The sequence below is a fragment of the Oncorhynchus tshawytscha genome, linkage group LG28, assembly GCF_018296145.1.
Source record: "Oncorhynchus tshawytscha isolate Ot180627B linkage group LG28, Otsh_v2.0, whole genome shotgun sequence".
NCBI classification, from domain to species: domain Eukaryota; kingdom Metazoa; phylum Chordata; class Actinopteri; order Salmoniformes; family Salmonidae; genus Oncorhynchus; species Oncorhynchus tshawytscha.
Window position 1 is genome coordinate 38,078,432 of NC_056456.1, and position 11,237 is coordinate 38,089,668.

The 11,237-nt window shown below is 38.8% G+C and overlaps 1 long non-coding RNA gene across 1 annotated transcript; it reads left to right on the top strand.

Annotated features, from left to right (window-relative positions):
- Window positions 1–1,939: 1,939 nt before the first annotated feature.
- On the top strand, window positions 1,940–3,894 carry LOC121841206. The gene is made up of 2 exons (XR_006080228.1): window positions 1,940–2,487; window positions 3,314–3,894. It is a non-coding gene; the product is annotated as an uncharacterized LOC121841206 (long non-coding RNA).
- The last annotated feature ends 7,343 nt before the right edge of the window (window positions 3,895–11,237 follow it).

An 11,237-nucleotide genomic window follows, 5' to 3' on the forward strand; every position in this document is an offset into this window, starting at 1 on the left:
CAGCTAGTCCAATCCAGTTCATTACTTCAGCTAGTCCAATCCGGTTCTTTACTTCAGCTAGTCCAATCCAGTTCTTTACTTCAGCTAGTCCAATCCAGTTCTTTACTTCAGCTAGTCCAATCCAGTTCTTTACGCCAGTCCAATCCAGTTCATTATGCCAGCTAGTCCAATCCAGTTCTTTACGACCAGTCCAATAGAGTTATTTTACACCAGTGTAAATTACAAAAAGTAGACAAGTAGAGAAAGCCATTTTAGACTATTCAAATCAAATGTAATTGTATTTGTCACATACACCATTAGCAGAAAGTGTAAAAGGTGCAATGAAATGCTTGTATGCTAGCTCACTCAACATTGCAGTACAATAATCAATATCCAAATGAGATAGAGCCTGTTTTCATGTTGCATCCGTTGGTTCCGTTGGTTCCCTGATCATTTTGCAATTGAGTTAATATCATACCATCATACCATCTAATTCCTTTATTAGATTAACAGTGCAGTATTTTGGTTTAAGCGTTGTTATGAAAAGAGTTGCCTAATGTCTCGACCATCAATGATGGAAAAGGTAAAGAAGGAACTGGGGCGTCAGGGTAGCCTAGTGGTTAGAGTGTTGGACTAATAACCGAAAGGTTGCAAGTTCAAATCCCTGAGCTGACAAGGTACAAATCTGGCGTTCTGCTCCTGAACAGGCATTTAACTCACTGTTCCTAGGCCGTCATTGAAAATAAGAATTTGTTCTTAACTGACTTGCCTAGTAAAATAAAGGTACAAAAAATGCATTTATTGACCTTTTTTTCTTTTTTTAAACATGAATGTAAATGTTAAATAATCCACACAAAAAGAGTGTGATGTAATGGCTTGAAGTTACTTCTGTATGTTCCCAGCGTGAAATGAAGCGGTCAAGGGCGTCAAGTCTTAGACTCATCACCTATATGAAGCTGTAGTTAAATCATTAACTATTGAGCTAAATCACTAATGTGAGTCTCAATTGACTTTAAAATCCTAGAGGAAAACCTGGTTTCGTCTGCTTTCTACCAGACGACAATTATCTGTAAGGTCCAACACCCCCTTTGGCCTCCTTTCCTTCCAGTTCTCTGGTGCTAATGACTGGAATGAATTGCAAAAAATCGCTGAAGCTAGAGACTTATATTTCCCTCACTAACTTTAAACATCAGCTATCTGAGCAGCTAACCTATCGCTGCAGCTGTACATAGCCCATCAGTAAATAGCCCATCCAATCAACCTACCCCATCCCCATATTGTTTCTATTTACTTTTATGCCCTTTTGCGCACCAGTATTTCTACTTGCACATCATCATCTGCACATCTATCACTCCAGTGTTAATTTGCTAAACAAACAAGCTTTAGACTATGAGCTGCAGAGGGGTGTGTCTGTGTTTGACCTGTGTCTGTCTTCAATTTGCAGCGGGCAGACAAGTTTGATATCAGTCAGAATTCTCGTCGACGTATTTATATTTTTTCAATTTTGTCGCCCCGACTTGTTAGATATTATGCACATTGATAGATTGATAGCAAACGTCCTTACCATTTAATTTATCATGTTAGCAGGCTAACAGGAAGCAGCAGCAGACCGAAAAATAGAAGTGAAAGTGATCGGGTGAAATTATGAAGCGAGTGGACAGAGAAATACAGCTTCACTCTATCCAATCAGAGTAGCAGGATCAAAGTACAACCCACCCTTCCCTTGATAGACAGGCAAACTAGCCAGTTGAGATATTTAGACCATGTAGCACCTCTCTTGACTCATTGACATGAAAAACACCTGACACCCGAAAATTCATTTTTGTAATTTCCAGAAATTTGCCCATTGTCACGCCCTGGCCATAGAGAGGCTTTTATTCTTTATTTTGGGTAGGCCAGGGTGTGACTAGGGTGGGCATTCTAGTTTCTGTATTTCTATGTTTTCTGTTTCTATGTTTTGGCCGGGTATGGTTCTCAATCAGGGACAGCTGTCTATCGTTGTCTCTGATTGGGAATCATACTTAGGCAGCATTTTTTCCTTTGTATTTTGTGGGTAGTTATCTTGGTTAGTGGCACTATAGCCTTAGGAAGCGGCACGGTTGGGGTTTTGTTGGCAACATTGACATAAATAAAGGAAAATGTACGCTCACCACGCTGCACCTTGGTCCGGTCATTTCCAAGACGACGGCCGCGACACCGATATTCGTTACAATACTCATTTTGTCCGACTACTCGGTACACCTCTAGTAAATATCTCCTGCTCCGTGTTAGCTGATCTTCGGCTTGTTTTCAAAGATGTCCTGCTTCCTGGTAACTGAATTTAGGCTCTTTTTCAATTGTCTAACAAGTATATCCTCTCCTCACCACCTCTCATTGCATTGATCGGAAATAACTGTTTCGGATAAAAGTCCATGAGGATCTTCCAGCATATTGTTTTCCCCTGTCAAGTCTCTTCCAAATCAATACAGGTGGAAGGGAATGAGGAGACAGATTTTTAAATCAACTGCGGTAAGCTTTTGTTGTTCACTCACCTGGCCACGTGCAGGCTCTAACCTGAAGAAATGTTTACTGAGATAGATACTTGCTGGTTTTCAAGCATTAATAGTAGCCTAAAGCATTTGCATTATGTATTGTGTAGATTTATATATTGCTTGTTGTATTGCCTGTTTTTAATATGTCACTTTTAGGCATTTGTAAAGCTGCTGTCTTGGCAAGATCTCCATTAAGAGTATTCCTCAAGGGACTTCCTGATTTAAATAAATACTTTTTTTTTACCACAGGTTTACTAAGTTCTGTATTTCTTATAGGTCCATGAACTGTATTTTCAATATAATGAAACTGCAGAATGATTATTGTAAAATAAATTGTATTTTTAGGTGTTTTTTAAAAACAATTTGCATATTTTATCATTACTAGTTGTCATTAAGCTAAAAGCCTAAATTCTGTGGCGTAAAAATACTTCAAAGTACTACATAAGTAGTTTTTTTGGGAGCGATCTGTACTTTACTATTTTTATTTTTGACAATTTGTACTTCACTACATTCCTAAACAAAATAATATCCTTTTTACTCCATACATTTCCCCTGACAACCAAAAGTTCTTACATTTTGAAAGCTTAGCAGAACATCCCTGGTCATCTTTGCTGACTCTGATCTGGGGACTCACTAAACAAATGTACTTCATTTGTAAATTGGAATGCGCCCCTGGCTATCAATACATGAGAATTTATATATAATTGTGCCTTCTGGTTTGCTTAGTAACTTTTTTATTTTAAATTATTTATACTTTTGATACTTAAGTATTTTAGTAATTACATTTACTTTTGATATTTCAGTATATACAACACCAAATATGGCTGTGGCAGAAGGCGTAGATGACCAGAGCCTTACCCAGCACGCCCAACATGAGGATGACGGAGAGGATGATTTAGAGCGCATGTCAAATGTATATATTTTTTTTTGTAATTGTGTGGTATACATTTTATAGCAATCTAAATATTTATTGAAAGTGTGTTTTTAAATATATTTTGTTCTCAAAGCTATTTCAAATAAATTACAATAAAGAGAATGTATTTTTTTTTTTTTGTCTCTCAGCTCCATGTCCAAATGCAGCAGGGTGGCAAGGTTGTACAACAGTTTGTTTGTGCTTTGTTCTGCCGTCCCCCAGGACCGAGTTCTGCCGGCCCCCAGGGCCGAGTTTGGGAAACACTGGGCTAAAGCACAAACCGACTGGAACACCAACCTAGTGAAATGTTGATGTGTACCATCACATATTGGTTTTCATAGTTAGTATGACCTTTTATTTAGTAACCCAGCGCTGGGTAAATACTGGATAGGACACACATGGGGTTATTTTGACCCAGCTAGTTGGGTTGAGTGAATAGTATAATCTGTATAGCACTTTTTTTTATATAGGCTGTGTAGTTATTCTTAAGGCTGAGGTAATTAAACCGCAATCCCACATTGTCACTTAGCCCCATTTGACCCATACTATACAATGATATAAAGGTTCTCTGAAAAAGGTTTCTTATGTTCACCATAGAGTAAGGCTTTACCACATGTGCAATAAGGCAACCAGCCCAGTCAAACTTAGGCCCACAGGCCCAGAATTAGGCCAGTCTGTTCGGCAGTAATAGGCTTAGTGAAGATTTAAAAGCTCTGCAGCAAATTCCACGGTGTGTGTGTGTGGATACGTGTGTTTTGTGCAACACATGGTAAGCCATACCAACCAGATGGGATAACAGCGTGAGTTATTACATCTTCAAATCCCCAATTATCTGGTCCTGTATGCAAGTTAGCTATTTTCCCTCATTCTCTCTCTTGCTCGCTCTCGCTCTTGCTCTCTCTTTCGCTCTCTCTCTTGCTCTCTCGCTCTCTTTCTCTCTCTCGCTCTCTCTCTCGCTCAGGCTATTTTTCAGTAGAGGGATTAAATGTTAAAGAATCATCTCTCCATGGGTGGAACATAGCGGAATGGTCTATAATGCAAAAACTTCATAAAAAGCATCTGTCAGAAGTCAATTAATCCACAAACACAAATATATATTTATATATCTTTAATGCCCGCGTTTTCATGAACGTGATATTAATCGTCAAGCAAGCCCATTCAAAAGATTAAGGGGCTGACCCTGGAAGAATGCCATGTCACCTTTCATAGTGTGTATATGTGACATACACTAAGTGCACAAAACATTAAGAACACCTGCTCTTTCCATGACATAGACTGACCAGGTGAAAGCTATGATCCCTTATTGATGTCACTTGTTAAATCCACTTCAATCAGTGTAGATGAAGGGGAGGAGACAGGTTAAAGAAGGATTTATATATATATATATATACATACATTAGGGCAGGGTTTCCAAAACTTGACCCCAGGACTGAGTTTGGAAAACCCTGTATTAGGGTATTTTGTAGTTTTATTGACAGGTATAGGAGAATATGGGTGGATAAATGATAAGGACACAGGGCAGAAAGTGAGGGGTGGAATGGGGGATTGAACCACTGCCTCCAGGTGCCTTGACATTGTGCTTTCATCATATCTTCCCAATGTGAATGAGGTGTTGTTTCTCATTTCTGGTCATTCTCAGGCGGTTACTCTCCAGGAATAACCTGCTGTGGCAGTGCTCAAGGATGGCACTTACTTCCTTTATGATGGTAAGAGACCAGAGTTGAATTACAGTCCCAAGCGGGAAAAAAATACTTTAATATATTTGTAATTTATCGAAGTATGTCAGTGATAAATATTTGTTTGTATATTTAAAATGATCTAAATTGGAAAAAATGTAAATATATTTAATATGTTTTAATGTCCACTTAAGTGTTTTATTAGTATTTGAGTATATTAAATATATTTTAAATGATCTCAATTAGGACACTTTTTGTGTACTTAAGTACATTCTTAGTATATTAGATAAAGAGCGAAACAAATATTATTTGAATACACTTTTGGTATGTTTTATGTATATTTCTCATAAATTAGTAATATACAAAAATTATAATTCACTATATATGTAAGTTTGATGTAGATGATCAATCAACGTCCTTATATTATTAGTAAACTAGCATGATCAATTAAATAGTATTTGAAGATATAGTTTCTATATTCTTTATGAATAAAATGTACAAGTGTGTTACAAGTATACTTTTATTCATTAACCACATTGGCTATTGTAATTAGCAATATTAAGGCTACATTGATTGAGCAAGATATCCTCTTACCCACGGTTACAACAGGCCACTCACAAAGTAGTTGTGGCTGGAGTGGCAATTTCAAATTAAAGTTATTGATAACTGTGCACCAGTGTCATTTCAAACTTTTGTTGTTTACATTATGGTGATAAATGATCATAAAAAAATATTGTAATATGCAATGAAATAACTCAATATTAGCAAGGTGTTCTTAATGTTTTATACACTCAGTGAATACTTATTGTGTACTTGATCACGAACAGAATTTCAGAAAATAATGCTTCAACTTAAAAACAACTCCCAAGTTTATTTTGAACGAATATTAAAAATGACAATGAAAGCGTATGAAATTAAAGTAAAATTATAGTATATGTATAGTATAATTAAAGATATACTGGAAAAGTACACCTTGAATTTGAAGTATATTTAAGCAGGCCCGAGGGGGTGTGGTATATAGCCAATATACCACGGCTAAGGGTTGTTCTTAGCACAACGCAACGCGGAGTGCCAGGACATGGCCCTTAGCTGTTAGGGGTGTGTATCGGAGGCGAAGTCAGGTGCAGGAGAGCAGAGTGTAGTGAACAGGCGCACTTTTTATTCCGGTCAAAATGACAACACCATAAATAACATAAAATGTTCCCAAAACACGGAACATAGACAAAAAGTAATGCACGTAACAATATCCACAATAACAAAATACACTTAACACAAACAATCCTACACAAAGACATGATGGAGAACACAGGAATAAATACATATAAATTGATTGGGGAATGAAAACCAGCTGTGCAGGGAACAAGACAAAACAAATGGATACATGAAAAATGGAGCTGCGATGGCTAGAAAGCCGGTGACGTCGACCGCCGCCTGAACAAGGAGAGGAGCCGACTTCGGCGGAAGTCTTGACATTAGCCGTGGTATATTGGCCATATATCACAACCCCCAGAGGTGCCTTATTGCTATTATAAACTGGTTACCAACGTAATTAGAGCATTAACAATACATATTTTGTCACACCCGTGGTATGCGGTCGGATATACCACGGCGTTCAGCCAATCAGTTTATAATATATGATTTTTTTTCCCGCTTGGGATTCTTTTCCCTTCACCCAGACCACTCATTCACTCCCCCCTCATGCATTTAAAAGCATTGGATTGATGCAACCATGGCCGGAGGGTTTTCACCATATTCCTTACCTCAATCCAATCATTTTAAATCCATGAAGGAAAGTGTGTGAGTGCACACTTCCGAATAAGAAGGGTATAGAATTGGACCACATCCCTAGTACATAGTCATCTACAATTTTGTTGAAAGGATTGTTCACAAATAAAAGGGTTCATTGTAGACGGGTTGGTTGTTTAGCAACAAAACCGATACGTGCACAACTATGGGGCAAAACAGACCAGGTTGGCTTAGCTTGTTGACAACATGTAAACTATATTTAGTCTCCAATGCTTATTGAAAACATAAATACATTTGTACAATGAGCACTTGTTGCTTCTCAAGTATGTCGTTACAGTTGTTGGTTAGCTAGATTTGCCATATTAGCATTGACAAGAAATCAGTGATACGCCTCAAAAAAAGACACGGTATCAAGAACAAGATGAAAGTAGCTGAAACGAGTCATGATTCTCCCACATGGCCATTTCTTGTCATTGCTGATAGCTGTCTGGCCATCCAGAATCACAACAACACACAGACTTCTGCCCCATGAATGCACGCACATCGGTTCGACTGACAACGTCACGAAAGCCATCTATACCTCGGCTGTTGTTTGATCAATCAATAACGTTTTTTAAGTGTATTTTCCTGTTGTTTATTCACTCTCTGGTTAACCTTAGTATTCTCAGACTAGAAACTATCTGTTATACTGTATGTTCTTTGTCTTGTCTTTTAGAACATCAGGATGGGGACCTCACGTCGTGGATCAATAGAGAACGATTCCTCCATTACCTCCCGATTGACAGCTACACCTTGTATGCAATGGGAGATACTGTTTTGTTACACTCTCTCATGGACACACGCATCTCACAGACACACACACACACACACACACACACACACACACACACACTGCGAACATAGTAGAGGATGTGCTTTACTAGTAAACAACTTTTCAGGAATGATAAGTATTATAGAATAGATGTCTCTGTGTGTCTACTTGTCTACCACAAGGTGGCAGGCAACAGTGTCCAAAATTCAGTGAGTGTATGACTTGTGCATCACATTGCTAATACATTCTTACAGAGTGTGGCTTTAAGGAGTCAAGCTGAAATAAAAGTCTCTGTGAATGATGCGTATGAAGTGATGTTAAATGAGTGTTCCTCCGTGTCTGGAAATGTTTTGGTGTGTTATATGCATTCCTCACCATAAGAAATGTTTCTGTGTTTTATATGCATTCCTCACCATAGGCAAACTGGTGGTTCTGGCTGTAGTGGAGGAGAAAACCCCCACTAAGGAGAGCATCTGGTATGAGTATCTCTTTTAACCCAATATAATGTTACGGATAGTTCACCTGAATTACACATTTACCTCCTATCTGTGCTACATTTTAAGTTACACATTTACTGTAGATCTCAAGTTTGTATATGGCCAAGTTCACCCTTACAAATCAACTGTTGTTCCTGTGGCAAATATTATCCTCAAAACATTATATTAATAGTCTATCCTTATTAATCAAATACTCCACCCTACTCAGTTACAAGACCATGGTGAAAAGAGTGGCCACTGAATACAAGGACTTCTGTAGCAAGGGAGTTGGTTTGAAACAGAGTGAAACAGTACAGGTAATATCTGAACTTGTCCAATGAAAAATGCACTTTTTTTTTCTTCTTTTGGAACATGTTTTTCTACGTTGTACCCTAATGAACATGATCCTGGTGTTCTCAAGAGAATTCCAGTTCGGCCATATGGACGGAAACGAGTACATCAATGGCCTCATAATGGAGTGAGTGATCGTTTCTCTATTCTCCCCTTCTTTAGTTGTTAGAAGTAGCCAGAAGTTTTGGCACAAATGTGCCATTGGTGTATAATTAATGATATACGCAAATGTTGAGTTAAGCGTAATTAGAATCTTTATTTCTGGCGAAAAATATGGTTCTCCAGAACCTGGCCAGCCTAGTAGTACCTTCAGTACACATGGCGTGTTGACAACTAACCCTAAAAACCCAATGTGTGTTGCCAGGGAAGTGTCCCCTTATCACCGTGCTCAATGTGTCTAACGATGGGCATTTCTTGTCGCCCAACAAAGTGGAGACAAAGGACCAGCTGTTGAAGTTCATCGATGGCGAGTTGAAGGTCCGGATTAAGGTCAGTCTAACTAAGCCTGAGTTAAAGTCTGACCTGAGATAAAATAGTATTTTGAAATATATATTTTTTTATATAATTTATCTGAGGCAATAGAACCATTGGAAGAGTTCTGAAAAAAGCAGGCCCTGTTATTGTTTTTTTTAGGGAGGCTCAAACAAACATTCAAAGGATTGAAATCCAGAGAACGTTCAAATATGATACGTCTGATGCAATGCGTAAGTGTCCACTGAAACGTTGTGTTTCACCCAACAACATTTGAATAGTCCATGTCTTGCTTTATAATAGCCAACGTTCATCTCGTTTCATTAGTCCCAGGGGGGGAATGGATTCTATCAACGCTTTATAAGGATGGTGTCCAACACCAAAACGGTATGTCACAGAACATGTTGACGCTCAAGAAATGCTTACACTTTTGCTTTGCGATATAATTTTTTATTATTATTGTGGAATGCATTTTTTATTTTGTATCTCAAAGTACGGCTTTGCCTTCACCCCTGACCAATGTATAGTATTCAATGTTCGGTTTGCTCTCTCTCGCCCTCGCCTCTCTCTCGCCCTCTACTCCTCCTCTCTCTCCCCCCCTCTCCCTCTCTCTCCCCCTCTCAGTTCAATTCAAGGGGCTTTATTGACATGAGAAACATATGTTTACATTGCCAAAGCAAGTGGAATAGATAATAATCAATTGTGAAATAAACAATAAAAAGTGAACAGTAAACATTACACTCACAAAAGTTCCAAAAGAATAAAGACAGTTCAAATGTCATATTATGTCTGTATACAGTGTTGTAACAATGTGCAAATAGTTAAAATACTAAAATAGTTCAAAAGAAGGTCACAAATCTTGCTCATGGGATTGCACACTGTGGTATGTATGTCTCTTCTCTTCTCTTCTCTCTTCTCTTCTTTATCTCGCTTCTCTCTCTCTTCTCTTCTCTCTCTCTCCTTTCTCTCTCCTTTCTCTCTCTTCTTTCTCTCTCTTTTTTTCTCTCTCTCTCTCTCTCTCTCAGATTATATTTACCCTTCTGGGCATCTTCCTCGTCTTTGTTTTTCGCTTTTTCGCTTTCAGTTACGTCCTGTACAAGACCTGCCATATGGTGAGATTGGGAATGAAGGATGAGGAACCAATCACTGGAGAGAGGGAGGAACCAAACCAACTCAAAGGTCCCAGGAGAGACAAGAAGACGAAAATGAAAAATACTGCAGAAAAGATGGTAGAGTAAGTATGAAACGGACAGCTGACCTTTTTCTATTGAGTTGCCCTCTTGGCCAGGTTTTCCTAGGTATTCTGACCTCACTGGATAAATGAAGATTACATCTAAATAAATATTCTACAGATGAGTGACCGAATCTGTGGATTCGGAAAGAATTCTTATTGGAAATTCTTTCAAAAGTGAACCATTCCCCTTTCCCTCAGATGTGCTTGTTTTCAACAAAAAATAGCATCAGTAATTGTCCCATACGAGTGATGACTGTTCACCTCCAATGCTTGGAAGAACACTTGGGGACCTACTTCCCAATCTGTTTGACTGTGATCCTGGCTCAGTTGACATGCCAGTAAGTGAAATCGAACAGCTTATCGAGCTGTCATGTGACTGAATACTGCAGACAACGCATGCACAGGTCACTACGGAGGAGTTTTGGTTCCTGACTTAAAGGGAATACCCTGCTGTCTCCATCTGAGCATTAATGCCACATTCAAAACAACTGGGCACTTGTACCTGGGAACTCGTAAATCTCAGAATTCCGACTTCAGTGCATTCCCGATAACTGGGAACTTCTGAAAAAAAACTAGCTCCGACTGGGGAAAAAATAGTTTCGAACGGTCAGCCAACTCGGAATTCCAACTTGGGATCTCGGACCTCTTTCTAGAGCTCTGACTTTCCGACCTGAAGATCACTGACGTCATAATTTGACCTCATATTTTTCAGTATTCCCCAGTTGTCTTGAAAGCAGCATAAAACTCATGTCACCTTTCGCCAGCTCATAGCTGTGGTCCATTGCTCTCGTCTACATTAAAACCAAATATCGATCCAGGTTGGATGTGACAGCAGAGACGAGGTGCGCACTGTCCACCACGTCCCCACGACTTTGAGAAACTCTGACGATACATGCATCAAACACACACCCATCTCATGAGTGGTGGTGAGATAAGATACATTATGTCAGAGTAATTTGCAATTGACTGTCATTAGCCCCACATTAACAGTAGGCCTACGATGTGATGGTGAGTTGAGAAGACAATCAGAAATACTGTTAGAATGTTTC